Below are 22,868 nucleotides of genomic sequence, written 5' to 3'. Positions count from 1 at the left end.
CTACTTCAATGTATGTGTTTACTGAAGGAAAAATCTAAAAGGAGGAAGAAACTAGGCAGGGAATTATCTTATTTTTGCTTCAACATCCCAGGAAAAGCTTCCCTTCTTCCTTAACACCTTAATCCTCACAAAGTGTCTTTTCAGATTCGGTCCTATACAGTGTAAGAGAGCAATCACACTGAATGGTACGTTCCTTTTACTTGAAGAGGTGGGCTAAGAATAAGTGGAATTAAAAGAGAACTCAAATGGCTCTGTAAAGATGTAGGAAAACCTAATTTGGTTGGGAAACTGGGGAACATGTATGTTCTGTTGTTTTTGTGTAAATGACATTAGGTTTACAATTCAGAGTGACTTTTCAGAATTACTTGGCTGAGGGAAAGTCATTGGGTTGATTGGTTTAGAAGTCCCTGCAATAACCTAAAGATCTTTGGGGCACAAATGTTTGTTTTTGTCACTGCTGCTGATGGAAGGCAATGACTTCAAAAGAGAGAGGCAACTGAACTGAACCCATGGTTAAGAAAACAGTGTCAGACCATCTAGAGAACAACTAGAAATGACAAACTCTTGGCTACAGATAAAGTGCATATAGAAGGGCTGGTAGGAAATATATTTGCCTGGACTCTTGTGCAAGATCAAAAGACCTTTAAGCTGAAAAGGAAGGAAAATTATCTACATATGTCCACCAAACAAGATGCCATAGTGGCTAAATACAATGCAAGAGGAATAGTAGTAGAGAAATTCATAAGAGACAAGATCCAAGAAAGGGCCAAGTGATAAAATCCACAGCCTCAGTTGTTGATATATACATGTTCAAAATGTAGGGAATAAATGAATTGGGGATCTTAATACAAGAAGGAACATTTTAGCCCATAGGTATCCCTAAGACTTGATGGGATGAGACTAAAACACAGCTCTGAAAAAGAATTTCCTATTCAAAAAGGGGAAACATGGAACAAGCATTTATTAAGCATCCACTATATGCCAGGCACCATATTAAGTACTTCATAAATTTTATCACATTTTATCCTCATCCTGGAAGTAGGAGTTGTTATCATTACTATTTTAGAGTTGAGAAAACTGAGCACAGAGGTTAAGGATGTTGCCCAGGGTCACATAACTAGTATATGAGGGTGGATTTGAACTTGGGTCTTCCTGACTCCAGGCCTACAGCTCTATCAACTACATCTTCTAGGTTAAATAAACCTACTGAATAAAAGGGTGGGAGACAGGGCAGTATTGTTTATTGAGAAGTTATATTCATGTGAAGAAAACCAGGAACCCAGGCTGGGAGATTTAGGAGGTAAATAAAACAGAATCAGAAACTAAAGAGATATTGCTATCAGAATATACTACAAATCTCCTTGACAGAAAGAGAAAACACGTGGGAAATTCAGGGGGGAAAAATCACACATCTAGCAAAGAAGCATGCAAATTTATATTTTGTGAGAATAGATTTCAAATTAAATTAAATTAAAGAAACATATCTTAAGTACCTACTTCATCTGCAAAACTCATATCAGTGATCAAGTGCTAACTTGAAAGGGAGGGGGAATCAATATAAGAGAATAAAATGGGAAAAAAACTTATACTTATCAATCATTACCATAAATATGAATGGACTAAACTTTCCAATAGAATGAAAGACAATAATAGAATGGATAAGAAAACAAAACCCACTAAGGTAGTGTCCTAAATGAAAATGATATAAAGACAAAATGAAAAGTATTCCCTATTTCAAGGAGTTTCCTTTTCACTGGGAGATGCTAGGGACTAAAATTTTACATGGAAAGTCAGAAGGACTGGGAACCACTCACATTATGCAGATACGAAGGAAAATGATTCTAAAGAGGAAGAAAGGGTTGTTTAAAGAGAACAATGTATGTCTAAAAGAATTTATCATCCATTTGAGATTTTTAATGTACATATTCAGAATATTAATGCTAGAACAAGTAATGGAGGGTGAATTTTGAAAATATGCCATATTCTTGTAAGAATGTTAAGAATAAAAAAGCTCCGAATGAGCTGAGATTTGCAAGAAAATATAGAGGCAACAACACCAAAAAAAGGTTTCATTTGTTTGGAGTTATTTTAACTATATTAAAGGGCAAAGAAGGATTAAAGCAGGGATAAAACTACTACTAAAGGTGAATAGGATGGCGATAATAGATGACAGAGATAAGGCAAAACTACTCAACCATTAAGTTTCTTATGTTTTATCTGTCCATAAGAATAATCTTTGAACTGGAAAGGACAAGACATAAATGACTAATGGAGAGTTGAAACCTTAAGATAGAATGAAATCCAACATAATGTTTTTAATCATTTCCTGTATGCAACAAATTATTAGTTTTGTTTTCTTATACATTTGTCCATTACCTTTCATTCTGTTGGGGAGTTGAATCCATTCACATTTAATGTACTAAGTGTTAAGTATGTGTTTTCTTCTGTTTTATTATCTTGTATCGATTCTTCTCCCTTCTCTTTTAAGTTAGCATTATCACTGAGATTATTTTTGTTTGAAATACTCTCCTTATTTTATTCTACAGACTTTCCTCCAACTTTGTCCTCAGGCTTGTTGTAAGGCACAAAAGAGATAACATTTGTGAGGTTCTTAGCACAATGCCTGGCCTAGTAGGTGCTCAATAAATGCTTGTTCCCTTCCTTCCTTTAACTCATAGGTTACCAAAGTGGGCAATACTATCCCCTGGAGGGCTCTGCAATGATATAATAGCCTTGAGTGCATAAAAATAAGAGGGTGGTGGTGGAAGCATAAGGAACGAAGAGAAGAAAATTTTGAAAAACCATTCATACATATTAACAGAGTTAAAGTCATAGTGATTACATTATTTTCCAAATAAACACACAAAATGCAAGTTATAACTGATCAGTGGTCAAGTCTGCCCACAGGTCTTAACAAGCAAGTGTTGGTAGGCAAGAGTGTCACACATTGTCTGGAAATCCAACATGCATCAGCAAGAATATGTGCATGTAATGACCTGTTTACAATACAATACTATACATTTACATGATGCAATATTGAGTCATCAAATTTCAATGCAGGAAAAAAACCCCGAAATTTACAATAAATTGTTAAATTTTAGATGCATTATTTTTTTTCAAATATTTTCAATTTTTTGAAATGATGCAAATTTCAAAAAAAAAAACTGTTAAAGGGTTAAAGAAAGCAGATTTCCAAGGGAGCACTGAGTAATTTTTCTTTTTGAAAAGGGGCAGTAGGACAAATAAGTTTGGGAACCTCTGCTTTAATTGAAGGAAGGAATTATGCTTGGATTTTCATTTTTCGATTATCCTCCATAACTTCAGTCTTAGAGAAAGCATTGGTTCAATTCAGTTAAATGATACATTCAGAGCCAGTTATAGAATTAAAGAATTTCAGAGTTGGAAAGGACCTTGAAGATACCTAGTCCATTCCTTCCCTGTATCTGACTGAGAAAACTGAGGCTCAAAGAGGTTATGGTGACTTGCCCATAGTTAGAAAGCTAGGACTCAAAATCTCTTGATTTCTAGTCTAGAACAACTACAAATCCTTTTTTTCTCCAAATGACTAGTTGTTTGATTAAATTCAACTACTATGAATGCAAAGGCATGTCTTGACTTGCTGCTTGAAGCTTTTAAATAGCCAGAATAGACCTTTACAAAAATAAAACTGTAAGAAATGCAACAGGATTTGATTTCTGACTAGTCTTACCCTAGATTGTTCTTTTTTATCAGGGTAAACGCATGAGCTTACATTAAGGTGCCTGAAAATGAGAATGGAGCTGTTGACAGACACTTCTGTTCCATAGGCTGAGCACATTGCTATAATGAGCAAAAGTCTCATTGTCAACTATCTGGTTGTTATGACAAGGAAATCAAAATTATATTTCCTCATTTGTTCAAAATGAAAAATACCTTCATTTAAATGTTCTGATATTGTTCTCTACCAAGTTCATGGATCAGATCGGGTCCGCAAATTTGCCTTTGGTTACTATGATAATGAGACTTCAACTGCACACCAAATAATTGAGTTTATTAAAATTTACGATTCTGCATTAGAGAGCTTAGTCCCACTCAGGAAGCCTGGATGCCATAACTTAAAGGCAAAAACCTCACCTTCCATATACATTTTGCTTTTAGAAACTGCTATTTAAAAGCTGATTGCTGTATAAATTTCCACTTCTGACCTGAAATATTTCCAGTAATATTTACTGTGATTAATTGGCACTTCAGAGTTCCATCTTTTTTGAGGGATTGTCTGGTTTTAGCCTGCATGATAAAATGATAAGCTGGCTCTGGGAAGATGCAAACAATATGCTGCACTCAAAGGCAGATGCCCAGCAGGGATGATGGGGCATTTAATCTTGATCCCATATCAGAGCTCATTTTGAAGTTAGACCCAATAGTAAGCCAAGTACAGCCTGCAAAGGCCACTCTCCTGGGTTCAAAGTTTCTCACTCCCCCTTTTTTCCCTTTTGATTGTTAAGGACCAGCTAAGACCCTCTCACTGTGAGCATCACTGTTGAGTGTTGACAAATCACAACCACCACCATTGACAGGAGTTTAAAATTCAGCTAAGTTAATGATGGCATATTGATATCTACAGAGGGCTAGTTGACGCATGTTCGTTTATAATATAATTGCATGTCCATTTTTAAAAATCAGCTCTCACCAAGGAATGCACAAAGATACAATTACTAAATGAGATGTGTAATCATTTCATTCTGTTACTACTGAGAGGTGATATCGCAGTGACATTGAGAAAATTACATCTATTCTTCATACAATTAGATAGCTACACTTTCGCTCTAATGCCATTCTAATTGGAAAGGAGCATTGAAATGTGAAACTGGGTGCATTTCAATATCTAATTATCACTGAGTAACTCATTCTTAAAATAGCTTTCTGGAAAAGATACCTGCCAACAACACTCTGGCAGGTCTAAAGTTTTCATTGTCACTGTAGGGACAGGTATGCCTTGCAGGATCCTCTATCTATAAATTGTAGACCTCCACTATGCCATCCCTAAGAATGAAGAGTTAATTAAATGCTTGAAATTCACTAAGTCCAAGTACCTGAGGTAGTAAATGTATTGTCGCTGAATTTGCACATTTATTCATTCATTCATACAAGAAACTGGGAAAGCATCACAGAAGAATAACATCATACATTAAGAGGTGAATGGAATCTTAGAGGACATCTAGTCCAAACTTCTCATTTCATGGATATGGAAACAAAGGCCCATGGAGGTTAAGTGACTTGCCCAAAGTCATATAAGTATTATGTGGCAGAGCCAGAATTCAAACACACATCGTGGGAGCCCCAAATCCAGCACCCTATCTACTGTATCCTCCTGCCTCCTTACAGCATTGAGGAAGGGAATATTATGTGAGGAGAGGATATAAAAATGAGTTGGACATAGTCGCTACTCACAAGGAAATATTCCTATTATACAAATGTCTCTCAGTATTCTTCCAACCAGGAATAATTGCCCTTGCACATCTAGGAGAATGCTAGCCAGCTCCATGTCTCTTCAATACACAGTCTACAGCAGATCCATAGTAATCAATAAATAAATACACATTTATTAAGAGCCTTCTATGTATCAGCACTGTGCTAAGTTCTGGGATACAAAGAGAGGTAAAAAAATAGCCCCTGCACTCAAGGAGCTTACAATCTAAGGGATAGAAGTACAATCATATCCCTATCCCCATTCCTATCTGTACACCAAAGTTCAAAATAAAACTGAAGGGAATGGATGTAATACTTCATCCATCTCTAACATTCACAAAATCATAGAATTTCAGAGAAGGAAGAGATCTTTGAGGTCATCTAATCTGCAAATCTGCAACTAGCAATTTTGGTACTGGGAGGAAGCCTCAATCAATCCATTAACATGCATTTACTAAGTGCCTGTTGTTGCTAAGTACTAGGATATAAGACTAAAATGAAAGTTTCTGCCTTCAAGGTAAATGTACATATGTATGTCTATATATATATATATATATATTTTTTTTCTTTACAAAATATTCCTTCATATCAACTTTCAAAAGACAAATTCCACTACAGTAGAGAGACATGGGACATAGGCCCGTCTGATGGGAAAAAAAAAAACTGCCCTGGAAGACTCTGAGGATTCTACTGGGGATGCTATAAAGAGATAGTGCTAGGTGGATTGTAGTCACAGGGTCAGGGAAAAGACATATGAATTCTGGTAGCTTCCTATTGTAATTAGCTATTCTTACTACCTAAGTACTAAGCTCAGTAATTTCAATGCTGCTAGTTGGAGTAGGTAAATCAGGCTCCTCTAGATTTCTGTGCCTTGGGGCAAAGCCCAGCTCACCTCCTCCCTTGATGTAGCTCCATTAGCCCAACTTCCTCCATATAAATGAGGACCAAGAGATGTGAAGGAATAAGAGGGTCAAATTGCATTATTATTCTAAAGTCTCCATAATTTTAACAGTGCTGACCTTGGTTTGAGTCCCAGATCTGCCAATTTCAATATGACCTTGAGAATATCATAGGATATAGAATGGAATCACTAGATCAATAAATTGACCAATAAAAGGTTTGTTAATGATTCAACCAATAATTTATTAAGCACCTACTATTTCACAGGGACTATACTAGGCACTGGGGATACAAAGACAAAGATGGGAAGAAGGAAAGAAGGAACTAAGCATTTATTAAGTGTGCCATGTACTGTGCCAAGCACCTAGCAAATATTATCTCATTTAATCCTCAAAACAACCCTGGGTGGAAGGTACTATTATTATCTTCATTTTATGGTTAAGGAAACTGAGACAGAGGTTAATTGATTTGCCTGGGGTGACACAATTTTGAAGGCTTTCAAGCCAGATTTGAACTCAAGTCTTCCTGACTCTAAGCTCAGTGTTAACCTCTGTGCCATCTAGATGCCTCAAGGGAAACATTCCATGTTTATATTCTATAAGTGAGATAACATGTACATGTATACATATATACGTGAATATATATGGAAGTAATCCCCTTATTTTACAGATGAGAAAACTTGGCAAATGATAGAACCTTAAGGAATAAAGAAAGGAAACAAGCATTTGTTAAGCACCTATTATGTGCCAGCCACTCTGCTAAGCGTTTTACAACTATTATCTCATTTTATCACCACTACAACCCTGGCAGGTAGGTGTTATTATTATCCCCATTTTATAGTTGAGGTAACTGAAGCAGAAGTCAAGTAATTTCAGAGTTAGTAAGAGTCTAAGGTAGGATTTGCACTCAGGTCTTCTTGACTTCAAACCCAGCATGTCACCTAGCTGCCTCTACCTAAGACTGGAACTCAAGCATTTCTACTCCAGATCCAATTGCTTTTTCCTACACCGGAGTTGTCAATCACAGCAACAATAGAAAGCAATTTAAAATGTAATTGGTAGATATTTAACAAAATTAATCAAAATACAATAGAATATAGATAATGTTAAAATGTGGTTTTCTAAGTCATGATGTGGGGCAATCAAGTGGCAGTGGATAGAGTGTCAGGCCTGAAGTCAAGAAGACTCATCTTCCTGAGTTCACATTTGGCCTCAGACACTTACTAGCTGTGAGGCCCTGGGCAAGTCATTTAACCCTGTTTGCCTCAGTTCTTCATCTGGTGCTGTTGTTGTTGTTGTTGTTGTTGTCGTTGTTATCTGTAAAAAATGAGCGAGAGAAAGAAATGGCAAACCACTCTAGTATCTTTGTCAAGGAAACCTCAAATGGGGTCATGAAGAGTCAGACAAGACTGAAATGACTAAACAAGAAGAAGAAGAAGTCAATATGTGGCTGGCAGGGATCCTTCCATTTCTATTTCAGTTTGACACCTCTGCACTAAATTATATTACCTCCTCTGTAAGCCTGTTTCCCCATTTGCAAAATGATGGATTTGGATTAATCTTTAAGATCCTTCCCATCTCCATGATTCTATCCTGTGCACATACTGTCCTAGAGGCTTTCCTGTAAGTCAGAGCACATCCAGTGTGAGTGTCCCACCTGTCTCAGCCAATGCAAGCACAGGATTTAAAGCTAGCCCAGTTATGTTTCAGCATGGAGAGAAAAAAAGTCCCTCTTATCTTCACAATGTGATAGTCAGTATCCATACAGAGACTCTGAGCTAAACATTTGTTTCAAAACTTTTTTGCAGTACTTAGTTCCTAAACAGTAATGAAAATCATTTAAAAGCAAGAAAATGTTTTCATAGGTAAAGCCTTTCATGTACTACTCACTTCAATTAAATTCAGTAAATATCCATTAAATACACACTATGTGCAGAATTCTCTATGAGAATCTCAGGTCCAAAAATATGTTATTACCTGCCTCATCTCACCAGTATAGGGTCTGGGGAACAGATAAGAATGTTTAAACATAAACACTCTGTAGTACATGTAAGAAGTATGCCGACTTTCTGGGCCTCAGTTTCCTTATCTGTAAAACAAGGGAGGTGGGCTGGATGATCTCTAAGGTCCTTTCCAGCTGTTATATTATGTTCTGTTCTATTCTAGTCTTTTCTATTCTATTCTACTCGTTTTACAAAGAGCTCTATTACCACATCAGTCAATCAATTCCCACCGCACTCCAATCTTCTTGCAAACCTGGAAACCTAAACCCAAGAAAAAGAAGAAAACAATGGAATTGGTGAATCGAATCAAGACTAAAGCTGAAAATATAGGATTTTTTAACAGTCAATAAATCACTTCCTCTGCCTTTCTCTTTATCCCTTTCAAAACATTTGGGGGTTATAGTATAGATACAGGCAGCTAAGTGACTCAGTGGATAGAGCACTGAATCTAGAACCAGGAAGTTGTTGTGGTTCAATTGTTTCAGTTGTGTCTGACTCTTCATGACCCCATTTGGAGTTTTCTTGACTAAGATACTGTAATGGTTTATCATTTCCTTCTCCAGTGGAGTTAGGCAAACAGGGGTTAAGTGACTTGCCCAGGGTCACATAGCTAGTGAGTGTCTGAGGCTGGATTTGAACTCAGGTCTTTCTGAGCTAGGTAGTGCAATGGATAGAGTGCCAGGCCTGGAGTCAGGAAGACTCATCTTCCTAAGTTCAAATCTGCCTCAGTCACTCACTAGCTAGGTGACCCTGAGCAAGTCACTTAACCCCTGTTTATCTAACTCCATTGAAGAAGGAAATGGCAAACCACCCCAGTCATTTCTGCCAAGAAAATCACATACGGGATCACAAAGAGTCAGAACTGAACAAGGATAGGTATGGTCACAGTTCCACTCCTAGATGTCACTTTTCAGGACGTAAATTCACCCTATTTCATGGGTTTAGGTGAGAAGGTGATTTTAGCACCAAAAAATAAAAAGAATTTGAGGGAGGGGTGAGGATAGCCACAGTAGGTCCTCACCAGGCCTTACTTCTTTGTGGTTCTATCTTCAGCACTAACTCTTCTCTAGTATGGAAACCTGCATTCTGCTCTAGGATTTTCCAAACGCTGTATGTAGCCAGAAAGCCGTGTGGTTGTGCTAGGATCAATACTAATTTGGTGAGGAACCATGACAGTAAGACTGGAAGTTCACTGCCACTTAGGCTAGGTTGTTGTTGTTGTTGTTGTTTGGGTGTGGGGGTTGTTTGTTTTGGGTTTTGGGTTTTGTTTGCTAAGAAGGCAATGAAACTATTCTTGATAGTAAATTAATCCAAAGGACTAAGGCTCTGTCTGTTGATATAACCACCTAATTAGGCTTAACAGACTCCCCCACCACTAGGAAAGTCAACATACCCTTCTGACCAGACAAATGTGAAAGTGAGGTTAGCTGCATCCCAAGGAACCAGTGTGTTATATTTGCTGAATATCCTTTCTATATTTTGTAGTAAACTTCCTTTTGTTAAAGATTCCATGGTCTATGAGTCTCATTTCATTCTAGTCCTAAGTCAGAAAATGGTTCATTTCCCAGCCAACTGCATTCCCCTGGATATCATGCCTCAGGAAACACTTCATCCATCAATATCACATCATCCCTGGAACTCACACCTCATTAGTACCTTCTGCCCCTGGGGTCCCTCTCTCCCTCTTATTATGGGATAGAGTAGAGATCTCCCAGAACCTCTATTTAAGAAGAACATCCAAGACAGTCAGTTCTCCATTTCCTACCCAGTTGGACTCTGGATTTCTCCATCATGTCCTCAAGCTGGACACCTCCCCTCATCATTATGTTATAAGCTCCTTAAAGGCAGAGACTGTCTTTTGCCTTTCCTTGTATTTCCAGTGTTTTAGCACAGTATCTGGTACATAATAGGCAATTAATAAATGTTTATCAATTGACTGACTAGCATGAGTCAAGTCTAGCCCAGGATACTTGAAATAGTTGAAAGGATTGGTCAGGAATGACTTTTGTCTGACTTTTTGTTTGAATTGAGAAAAGGTCAATTTGAAAGAAAGGAAGCTCCAGAGAATTAAGTAGCCTGATATGGGAGTCTAATATTCTGTGGTTACCAAACTTTAGACCAAACATAGTAAGTCCTCTCAATAGGAAAAGGAATAGACCCTGATTAACTTGGTAGAATTAGACCACTTAAACTCACATAGGTATGAGAGGACAAATGAGTGAAATCTGAGGGGAAGATAGGCTTAACCATAGTGATTGTCCACACCCATATGACTATGTGTAATAGTAGTAGAACGAGGAGTCCCTTTGCCTATCTCAGTTAGCAAAGGGTGATGACACTGCCTTCCATAAGATCTGTGTGCATTAATAAGGAGAATAAATACAGGCATTCTATGGAGATGCTATTAAACTTATATCGCCAGGTCCAGGATTTGGGCAATAAGAGTCTTTATTCCCTACTGAGCTTAGGGCATTACCTAAATCCCCTACATGATGTGTATGTCCCAAGACCCCCCAAATCCCCATATCCATACTTGAGAGACTTCTAGGACAAATCCCAGAAGGCTAGAACTGAAGCCTAACTTTGAGGGCTAAAGGCCCTAAGCCTAAAGCCCTTAAAGCCATTCTAACTCCAGCTCCATGGGGGAATTAGAGCCCACAGTTGCCTGGAAAACAAATGTGATATCAGCAACTATATCCAGGTCTGTAGGACATTTAAAACTATGTTAATAACATAGCCAGGATCCCCACTAGGTACACTGGAGTATCTCAATTCTCTGATGACTTATGGGGTTGTGCAGGGACTTGAGTGAATGTCTTAAAAAAATTTCAGTTTCTATCATGGATTTCAGGGGAAGACCACTGAAGAAAGGGGTATCTTTGATCAGGTGAATAGAGGTAGAAAAGATGGAGGCATTTAGAGTACTTCTCTATACCAACTCCCCTTACATTAACCCTGTGTGGCTGGTAAGACACACCAGTCACCATTTAGTAGGCCACAAAGAGCTAAACAAAGATGTCATGCTAATTTCTGTGGCCATTCCCAACTTTGTTTGTGTGATAAATTAGTCAGGGGGAATAATACCCTAACTTTTAAGACACCAACGTGGAACAGGCAACAGTACATGACCCAGCAGCAGCTACCATTTATAAGGTACTTACTGTGTACCAGGCATTTCACAATTATTATCTCATTTGATCCTCCCAACAATGCTGAGAGGTAGGTGCTACTATTATCCCCATCTTACAGTTGAGGACATTTAGGAAAACAAAGGTTAGGTGACTTTCCCAGAGTCACACAGCTAGTAAGTGTCTGAGGCTAAATTTGAACTCAGGACTTCATGGCTCCAGGCCTGGTGCTCTATCCACTTTTGTGAATATCAATGCAAACCCCATCAGAATGAATAGTATCAAAAGCATCAGTAGTGAATAGTCCAGCAGGCCCCAGAAGTGGTCACCTGTAATAGTGCAGTCCCCCGCAGATTGGGTATGTGCAGTAGCCTAAGTCCCAACAGTGTGGGCAGCAAAATAGACAGAGTGACATGGGCTCTAGCACAGGCAGGCCCGCTGTAGCCCTTTACTTCCAACACTCTGGAACTGATAAGGCCCTTCCATATCACTACATTTACAGAGCTCAATAATCATCCCCATATATTCCCTCTACCCATGGAGATTGCAGCAGAAGAGGGTCCTAGGTTCATGCTGAAATGGACTCTTCAATCAATAGCTTTGTCATCATACCCCTGACTGCTTGATTTGAATGTCTCATCCCGGAAATCATGTCTGCAACCAAGTGGCATCACCCTGACAAGATATTCCAGTGTTTTCCTGGATCCAACCTCTAAGAAAAGTTACTTGAAAAGAATGAGTTGCTGTTAAATATAGTCATAATTGACCTTCTCTGGCCCTTCCTCATGCCATGTTCCCCTTGGGGTTTCCCAGACCAGCAATGTCCCTGCTCTCATACACTGTCCTCAACTGAAAAGTCTCCTTTCAGCTTGGGATGGTTTAGAAAATTTTCCAAGCAACACTTGGGGGAACAAGGGTTCAAATTATTAGGAGGTGCCAGGTTTCTGATGACCTTGTTTCTGCATAACAATGGTGATAATCTACCTGAAAGAAAGATCCTTTAACCAACTTGGTGATAATGCTGAGTCCCAAAATGAAGATGAATTATAATTCTTACCTAATTGTAATGGTAAAAATGGGTTAGTCTCTCGCCAGAAACCTCTAAAAGTGAGAAGATTTTGTATCATCACCACCACCACCTCCACCCCATAGGGCTTCAAAAGAGGGGGAGTTTCTGACTGGTAGACCAAGTAATTTTGTGTGGTAGTACCAGGAAAACCTCAGTATCAATCATGTCACCAGATCAGAAAGTACAAAAGAGGGTTAATACATTTTAGCCACCTTACTAAAGATAACCTTGACCCATGATAAGGCTCGGCAACTATGCTTAAAGTGTCATGATCTGTGCTATTGTCTTAAAGAAGTCCTGGTGCTTTTATTCATCATCACCACTTTACAAGGAGAGAGACAGTCTGCCGCTGTGAACTGTTTCTGATATCACCCCCTCCTCCATATACACATGGACCAGATTAACATCCAGCACATAGTTATTCTGAAGGGAGAAGATGAAGATTGAGATTTCTAGTCTTCCTTCACAAAGCCATTATGTGTGTGTGTGTGTGTGTGTGTATTTCTTTTCCAGTGCTACATGCACTCACATCCTTGAGGTAGGTGGTTATTGAGCACCAGTGCTCAGTGGCTCTAAGACCATTAAAGGGGTGAAAAGTTTCCTAAAGGGGAAAGACTTTTAGGACCTTGTGACCAAGGGGGATGTAATATCTACTACTTGTCTAGTTGGAAACCATGGTTCCCCAACCCTTTAAAAATACCCACCTGACCCTTCTAACCCTGCTGGTTATTACACTGTCACTACCTTTCCTTTCACAGCTAAATGATTTGAAGAAGCGATCTAAACTCACTGCCTCCATGTCTCCTCTCATTCAATTCTGAAGTCTTAGCAAACTAGCTTCTGACCTTATCATTCAACTGAAACTGCTATATCCAAAATCATCAGTGATCTCTTAATTGCCAAATCTAACCTTTTCTGAATCCTCATGCTTATTGATCTCTCAGTAATCTTTGAGAATGCCAATCATCTTCTTGTCCCTAATACTCTCTCATGGTTTTCCTCCTACCTCCCTAATTGTGAATTCTCGGTTCCTTTTGTGGGATTTTCATCCAAGTCATACTCCCTAACAATGTGTGTCCATCAGGGTTCTGTTCTAAACTTCTTCTCTTCTTCTTCTGTACTGTCTCACTTGGAGATCTCATCAATTCCCATGAGTTTGATTATTATATCTTTACAGATGATTGTGAGATGTACATGCATAACCCTAATATTTCTCCTGAGATCTAGCCCTATGTTACCAACTACCTAGTGGACATTTAAAAATTAAGGTCCCACAGGCATCTCAAATTCCCCATGTCCAAAACGGAACTCATTATATTCCACCCCTTTCTAATCCTTCCCTCTTCTGTACATCCATCCCTATAAATGTTATCTTCTAGTCACCAAGGCTTTAAAGCCTCAATGTCATCTTCAGTTCCTCACTCTTATACACTCCATATTTCCAGTCTTGCCAAATCTTGTCATTTCTACTCTCACAACTTTTTTCATATACATCCCCTTCTTTCTGCTCTCAGGCTCCATCCTGGTGCAGGCCCTCATCACCTCACACTTGGACAACTGTAATAGCCTTCAGATGGGTCTCATGTCACATCTGTCTCACTCTAACCCCTCCTTCACTCAGCTGCCAAAGTGATCTTCCTAAAGTTCAAATCTGACCACATCACCCTACTCAGTAAATTTCTGTGGCTACCTGTTAACTCTAGAACAAAATACAAAATTCTTTGTTTAGCATTTGAAGTCCTTTACAATCTAATTCCTTCCTACCTTTCCTTTGTTTTTATAATTTTTTCTCTTCTACACTTCCTCCTGTCCTGTGTCACTGGCCTCAAGGAAGACATTCAATCTCCTGATTCCGTGATTTGTCATTTGCTGTTTCACATGCTTGGAATGTTCTCCCTGGCTTAATCTAAAACCCAGCTTCCTGGTCTCTGCCCCCCACCTTTACCTGACCCTGAGAAAGAGTTTCCTCTGAGACTATCTTCCATTTGTATAGTGTATCTTCTATATACAGTTACTTGTATCTTGTCTCCCTCAATAGAATGTAAGCTCCTTGAAGGCAGGGGCCATTTTTTTTTATTTCTTTCATCATATTCCCAGCACTTAGCATGCTGTGTGGCGTACAAGCACTCAACAAATGCTTGTTGACTGACTGACAAGAAGACTAGAAGGTCCTTGCCACATAGACTGTTTTTTTTCCCTTAAAAGGCAATGAAAACATCTTTGAGACTTAAATGGTCCAGAGAGCTAAAGTTCTAGCTATTGCCATAGTCAATGCATCCTTCTGACTAGATATCATGGCAAATGCAGAACCTGCCTGAGTCAGACATGGCTTAGTATAGTGGCAATGTGAAAACGAAAAGAACATGGTCTGGAGTTAAAGGAGCTAAGTTTGAAACTTGACTCTGCTACTTTCTACATGTGTGACCTTTGGGCAAAATATTTAACTTCTCTGAGCCTTGACCATCTCATTTATAAAGTGAGTGTTTTGTACCCAGTGATCACTAAGGTCCCTTCCAACTCCAAATCTTATAAACCAAGGGGATTCAAAAATGTTTTGTTCTAGTGCTTTTTTTATCTATGCTTATTGAGAAAATATATATTTTTCCTTCATGGAATATCAATGAGTAAAACATAACCAAAATCTGTCCTCTTGTTCATTGTATAAAGCTATTATTTAAACATTCTCTATCTTGAGCAGAGAGGAATTTCTATATCCAAGTCAACAATTCAGCAAATATTTCTGACATGCTTACTATGTGCAAGATACTATACTAGGCTCTTTGTATGTTAAGAGAAAAGGCAATCATCCCTCTCCTGAAGGAATTTATATGACACACATAAGGAAACATAACAATTTGAGGAGAAAGTAGGCTCCAACAAGGATCAGGGAAGGGTTTGGACATCTGAGCTGAAAACCTCTCCAAAATAAAAAAAAAAAACCTTCTAAATTCAGAATCACACACAAACAGACCAATTTTGTTACTACACCTTGTCAAATTAAATATCTACTTTCTAAAAACAAATGGCACCTTATAGAAGCTAATGGTTTTGTGTACAACTTTCTTTTATGTTCTTCTTTGGATGTCAAAATGTTTAAGTTAGTTAACAAATGCTAAGTTCATAATAAAAAAAAAACATTTTAAATGAGAAAAAATATTTTTGGGAGCTTAGATGCTTTGGTTTGCTCTTGGGCCAAGATCTCCCTGCCCAAGCCCGAACTTTTGTCCTGGTGTCTTGTTATCAAAGAGAATTGACTGTGCTAAAATGTAAATTGCTTTTGAAACTTTTTTTGGATTGCTTAGAGTTATTTTTTCAATAATTTTTTTTGTTTTTCTGAATTTGACACACCAATTAACAAAGACATTTCCATTTACCAAAAAAAAAATAAAATAAAAAGAGGATTGCATATAAAACCAAGAATCTCTGTTAATGAATGAAATTTCCTTTTTTTAATTTTTTTAATTAAGAAGCATTTTTTTCTTTTTCTTCTACCTCCCTCTCCCCCTGCACTAGAAAAAAAAGAAAAGAAAAACAAAACCCTTGTAACAAATATTCATATTAAGGCAAAACAAATTTTCATTTTGGTCATGTCCAAAAATATGCCACTTTTAATAGTAAAACTATTTTTATTAATCAACAATGACATATTGTACTCTTTTTATTAATTGGAGGAGTGGGGATGAGTAAGGGACATTGGGGTGACTGGATATAGGTGTCATACCTTCCTCTGGTCAATCTTTATATGTGATAGGGATTGATCCCAGCTTCTGAGAATCAAAGAGGATGCTCTTAGGATAATTTCCTAGGACATATTACCACCACTCAGATGCCCTTTTTGATGGTCTCTGGGTCCTAGCTATGAAACAAACTGTGCCTTCACTGTGGACTATGTGCAGATTCCCAAGGGTACATGGATATGTCTCATTACAAACTCCTGACTGCCTTCCCCAGAGGGCCAATACATTTCACAGAGAAAACAAAGGTGATTCCAAACCACCACAATTAGGCAGTTCAAACTTCCAAGAGCCTTATCTAGTTTACACATGTATGTATGTTGCACCATGAGCATCACAAAAGATGAACTGATTTGTCAATTGTACCTCAGCTGGAAGCAGATTTAACCTACACTGAATGCAAGGATGTGCTAGAACCTTCTTCTACTGGCTTGTCAGAGCCTGTCGTTAAATTTTCAGTATATTTATACCTCAGGAATCAGCAAACACTACCAATCAAGGTTTGATTCATTATTTTGTTGAGTGGTTAGACTGGGGTAGGGAATCAGCAGCCTTGAGGCCACATATGGCCCTCTAGGTTCTCAAGTGCAACCCTTTGACTGAATCCAATCCACTGTCTGGTCTAGACATATGAAAGTGATAGAAAAAAATTTAATGATGTAAATTAGACTTAAAAATGTATCCTACAAGCATTTTTTTTCAGAGTCAAGTCACTAACATATGTATAAATATAACAATAATATGAGGCAGGATGTGATTAGTACCACAAGAGTGCTGCAAACAAAAAGCTAAGAGATTCCAGAACAGAGGGATGGGTCTTGTAATGAAAATAATGAATCAACAAATATTTATGAAGCACCTACCAGCCATTGTTTTAGGTGCTGAGGATACAAATGCCAAAAAATGCATATGATCCCGACTCTCAACAAGCTTACATCCTGATAGGATGAGGAGACAGGAATGACACATACATGTATAAATATACACAGAATAAATACAAGGTAATTAGGGAGGATGGCACTAGCAACTGAAAGGGTCAGGAGAGGGTTTGAGTGGAAGGCAGTCCTTGAGTTGTGTCTTGAAAGAAAAGAGAATTATGGTTCCTCCCATTAGTTCTAATTCTTCTATACATCATGACTAATGTGAAAATATGCTTAATATGAATGTATAAGTAGAGCCTATATCAGATTGCATGCCACTTTGGGGGATGGCAAAGGGAAGGGGAGAAAATTTAAAACTCAAAATCTTATGGAAGTGAATGTTGAAAACTAAAAATAAATAAATCATTAACAAAGAAAAAAAGGAAAGAGAATTTTTGTAATTTGAGGATGAGAAAGGAATGCATGGGAGATGGATGATGCAAAGGCATAGAGACAGAGATGGGGTACCACACATGAGGGTCAGTGAAGAGGCCAATTTGACTGGATTATACAATGTGGGCAGTGGAATAATGTAAAATAAAGCCGGAAAGATAAGGTGGGAGCAAGCTGTGAAAGGCTTTAAAATCCACATAGAAGAGTTTATATTTGATCCTAGAGACAATAGGGAGTCATTGGAATCTATTGAGCAGAACGAATTGATCAGATCAACACTAAAGAAAATCGTTGGCAACTCTCTACAATTATCCCTTGACATGGCAACTTTCACCATCATGGTTTCAATATATCACAAGTCAATATAAGAAATTAAGTTGGAATTTTTGGGGAGTTTGGCAGAGCTGCAGACAACACAGAAAAGGTTTAGAAACTCAGAAATGCATATAATATGTGTATAGTATTGTATAATATCAACATATTTTACCTTTTAATACCACAACAATTCAGACTTCTCCTGTACAAAGGAAGGGCCAAACATTTTACATGAATTTTCCAGATCACGGGGGCAATGCACTCCTAACCCCTGCAGTTTGGAAGGGATAACTGCAATATTGTGGGAGGTGAGGAGGGAAGAGGGGAATTAAGTACACAAAGGAATTTAACATAGAACTTTCTGAACAGACATAACATATATTAAGTACTTTAATACTCTACAGAGTAGAACATATTAGAGCTATACATCCCCTTCATTTTTTTAAGCTTTTTCCAAACTCTCATCTATTTCCCAGAAGAAAGGAAGAGGGATGAGCAAGTCAAGTAGAAGTGGGAGAAGGAAGAAAAACAACAAAGATCTGAGGTGAGAGGTTGTCATGGTCAAGTACTCCTGGGTAAAGCCTTCCTAATAGGAATCATAGATCTGAGGTAGCAACAGGTAACTGGCTTGGAACTCTTTTTGATTTTTACTTAAAATGGTCAGGGAAGACAGAGAATCAGTCTAGGATGATGCCTAGACAATCAAAGGTATTGGTAGATAAGGCAACCCTAATAGAATGTCAAATGGGTCACTTTTCGGTATTTCAGACATGGAATCATAGATTTGGAGGCCATCTAGCCCAATACACTCATTTTACAAATGAGTACACTGAGGCCCAAAGTGTTTAAGTTACTTGTCCATTGGGATAAAGGAAGTAATGATAGAGGGAGAATTTGAACTCAGATCTCTGACTCCAAATCCAGTGCTCTCTCCCCTGCAACATGCTGCCTTTTCCACGCAAACACATTGAGCAATCCCCAATTGGACTCTGGCCTTCTGTTAGCTCTGAGAAGCCCCAGTGGAAATAATACCTTATATCTGATCTTCCCCAGTTCCCTGTTGCCTATGACCTCAGATTTCCAGATTTCTGGAAGTAAGAGAAAAGTCTTCAAGTCATATCCCCTCTTGGGGCCTCAATTTTCCTATCTTTTAAGTAAGAGGTACAAGAAAATTCTTTTCTAAGGCAAGTTCCAGTTGTGTGTGTGTGTGTGTGTGTGTGTGTGTGTGTGTGTTCCATGATAAAGTGGCTTAGCTCAGCCCCATAAACATTAGTACTTCTCTGCATATGCTTTTCACCCAAACCTTTGATCACAATAAATTCTACAAAGCAAAGTCCAGGAAAAGAGTTCCCTCTCCCACTAGTTCCCCATTTCTCCTTCTAGGCAGGAAAAGACTAGAGAGCAACCTGAAGAGCAGGGGGATGATGAGTAAAGGAACCATGATGACATAGGCGAAAATAGGGACCTTGAACAGGGTGGGGTGCTATTCTTCCTCTGTATGAAGAAGTGAAACATAATTTCCTTTGTTCTCACCTGCAGTTGGATTTTTGATTGTGAACATTTCCTTTCCAGGGTAAACACCAAACCTGGAAACTGACTGCATGCTGAAGCTCGGGTTTCAGCATTGCAAATTAAATAAGGTGAAATGGAGAATGATTTGTTTTTCTTAGGGAATAAGACTCTGGTGTTCCTACAAGGTGATGCTAAAGGTTGAGAAAACTGTGGTGCAAATACTTTAATTAGCTGACAGCATGTGGGATGAATTACATTTGATCTCTGTTCAAGTTGCTTGTATAATAAAGGGTTTAATTGTTCCTTTCTTGTACAGTGTAAACGGATGGATGGAGGGGGAGGAGGATAGCTGAGGCTCTCTTAATCTCACTCTATTTGATTGAAATATTGTTTTTTAAAGTGGGATATTGCATTGAAAAGGCTGTATGATATTTGTGTGTGCTGATTTTTCTATCAGCGTGGTAGGACAGGCTGCTGCCTTATTGAGCATTCATGCACGTATGCCACTCTGGCTGAATGTGGAGCTGAGTTCCATCTATCAAGCTTGGGCTCATGATGTTTGCTCTCAGGTTTCCAGTTTTCTGAAGTGATAATTTTGTAGTAAGGTTTCCCAGTAGTTCAAGAGAGTCAAGAGTTCAGCTAAGAGGCTGGTGATCTTAGCTCTTTGGTTCTAAAGGCTTATTTCATTCCCTTCCATGCCAAAGAGTTACGGTTGGAGAATTTTAACACAGCAGAGTTGGAAGACCCCAGCAACTAGTCCAACCGAGGCCCCAGAAGGACTTTTTACAACAATACAACAAACAAGCCATCATCAAGTCTCTCTTTGAAGTTCTCCAATAAGAAAGGACCCACTACTGCCTTGGTAGCCCATTCAACTAGTGGGTGGCTCTAGTTGTTAAGATGTTTTCCACCTTGCAACTTCTAGCCTTTGCTTCTAGTTCTGCTTTTCTGGGGCCAGAAAGAACAAACCTGATCCCTTTTCTCCATAATGTGATTCAGATCTCTGCAAATAATCATCATTATTCCCTGGATTCTTCTCTTCTCCAGGCTAAACATCCCCAGTTCCTTCAACCAATCCTCATATATACTCAAGGCTTTGTCATTCTCAGTGACTTCCTTTGGATAGTCACAATGTTATCAATGTCCTTCCTAAACTGTGTTATCCAGAATTAAACAAGACAGATCCAGATATGATCTAACCAAGATAGAGTATAGAAGGAATATCACCTCTTTATTCTTTTGCGATGTAGGACTGGCCAATAATGACCCAATGAGGACGTCTTGGGAACATGGTAGATGTTTGGTGAGCCTGCTTCTGGATGTGTATGCAGATGTGGAATGGAAGGGCCAGGTTCGCCACTCGAGAGCATGAACCGTGGATCTGGAGGTCCTCGGTTTCTAGTCTCATTGGCAAGTTGAATCCCCAGAGAGTGGCTATTTCTCCCTCATCAAGGTTCTAGGAGCACCCAAGAGAGTTTGGGCATCTTTCCAATGCTATTGGCTCAAGCACCAGTCTCATGTGTTCCCCTTAAGTATCATTTGACAATGCCAGTTATTATCTTCCAAATATTATCTATGCCAGTGATTAACACGCCACTATAAGTTTAACCAGTTAGTATCTCCACTATAAGGGCAGTTAGGTGGCCTAATGGATAGAGCACTTAGCTTAGAATCAGGAAGGCTTATCATCATGAATTCAAATCTGATCTCAGATATTTACTAGCTGTGTGACCCTGAGCAAATCACTTAACCCTATTCTCATCTGTAAAATAAGCTGGAGAAGAAAATGGCAAATCACTACAATATCTTTCAAAAAAAAAAAACTTAAACAGGGTCACAAAGAATCAGATATGACTGAAATGACTGAACAACAAAATCTCCTCTATATAATCCTTATGTAATTAATATCCATTAGATTTTACAAAGGGATATTTAAAATATCACAAACAGCTTTCCCTGAATTGTGACAAACTTTCCTTTCTACCCTCTAGGTCCCTGGAGAAAGTGGACTCATATTTTAAAGTCAAAGCATTTCCCCAACCTAGTTCACTTCCATATGTGTTATAGCCAATAGATGAAGTCATTCCCTTGCTGCAGGCATGATACTCAGATACTGGGTTGAACCATTTCTAGGCTGTATATCACAGGTTGCTCCTTGGGGCAGTGCTACATTTCTCATTGAAATCACCTTCCAACAAACTCTGGAACAAACTAGAATTCCTGGATATCTAATGGTTCTTACAACCTTTCAAAGCTCACAGCATCATAGCCTTGTCTGTACCAACTATGACATCCCTCCATCAAAGAACTAGAAAGAATAAACGGTCAGAGAAATTGTGTGGGCACCATATGACTTTGGAGTCACATGACAACCGGGGGGGAAGAGCCTCTCCCCCTCAGATCTTTTCTTCCTCTTCACTGAAACTTCTGGGGTGAGAGGGAGGAAGTTTGGTCAATTAGTGTCTTTTCCATGCACATCACTTCTGGCTCAGCAACCAATTAAAAGGATTTTCCTCACCATGTAGTAAGCAGACATGAAACAGTCACAGAGTACCTGGGCATATCTGGAGTGGAGAGCCAAGCTCCTGTATTTGGCATCATCACACACTTCCAGAAGCAGGCTCCTCAAACACCCACGTGGTATCCCTGTGCCTGCCCTCAGGGCTGGGCCTTCATTGTCCAGGCCCTTGTTATGCAAGGGAGCTGTGTCTTTCTTAATAGAGCCCAAGAAAGTTTAAGGTCCTGCTCAATGGATCCAGAAAAGCCTTAATGAACTAATATCTGGATAAATTTTGTTTCTTTTTAGTGGTCCCCAAGGTTATTCCAACCCAGCAACATTTTTGATTTATTTATCTGTTCATTCACTAAATAAGCATTTATTACTACTATGAAAGAGGGAGAGTAAGTAACCAGAAAAGTCTATGGCCCCACTTTCCTAGGCCTATCTCCTATTACACAACTCCTTATGGTATACTCAGTTTTAGTCAGAACAAGCTGCTGAAACGCTCCAGGAAGCTGGTTGATAAGGCATAGTTCTAATTCCACCTTCTTCATCCTGGGTAGGCCTTCCTGATGAATTTTTAGAAATCTCCTACTATTCTATTTTCCCTGAACCCAGTCCCCCTACCATCTTGTGCCAGAGCAGACCTTTTGTCTGAAAACCCTATGTAAACCTGGTATTCAGAAGTTATATGCCTTCAACTAGAAGACATATCTCACTGCTCATCCAGAAGACCACCCAGAAGGCTGCCAGGCAGGTCAGTGAGGGCTCCATCCCTGAATAAAGTGCTATTCATCTATTCATACTCTCTTAAGTTGCACTTGTCTGTGAGTATCAGCAAACCATGTTAATCCATCCTAGAGTTGCTGAATGTTATTCACCTGGATTCTGCCCTCATTTTGCATGACAGAAAGTATAAAGATAAATAAGACACAGACCTTGACTTC

Source organism: Vombatus ursinus, unplaced genomic scaffold (genome assembly GCF_900497805.2).
Source record: "Vombatus ursinus unplaced genomic scaffold, bare-nosed wombat genome assembly UNPS02014894.1, whole genome shotgun sequence".
NCBI classification, from domain to species: domain Eukaryota; kingdom Metazoa; phylum Chordata; class Mammalia; order Diprotodontia; family Vombatidae; genus Vombatus; species Vombatus ursinus.
This window is presented reverse-complemented; position numbering follows the sequence as displayed.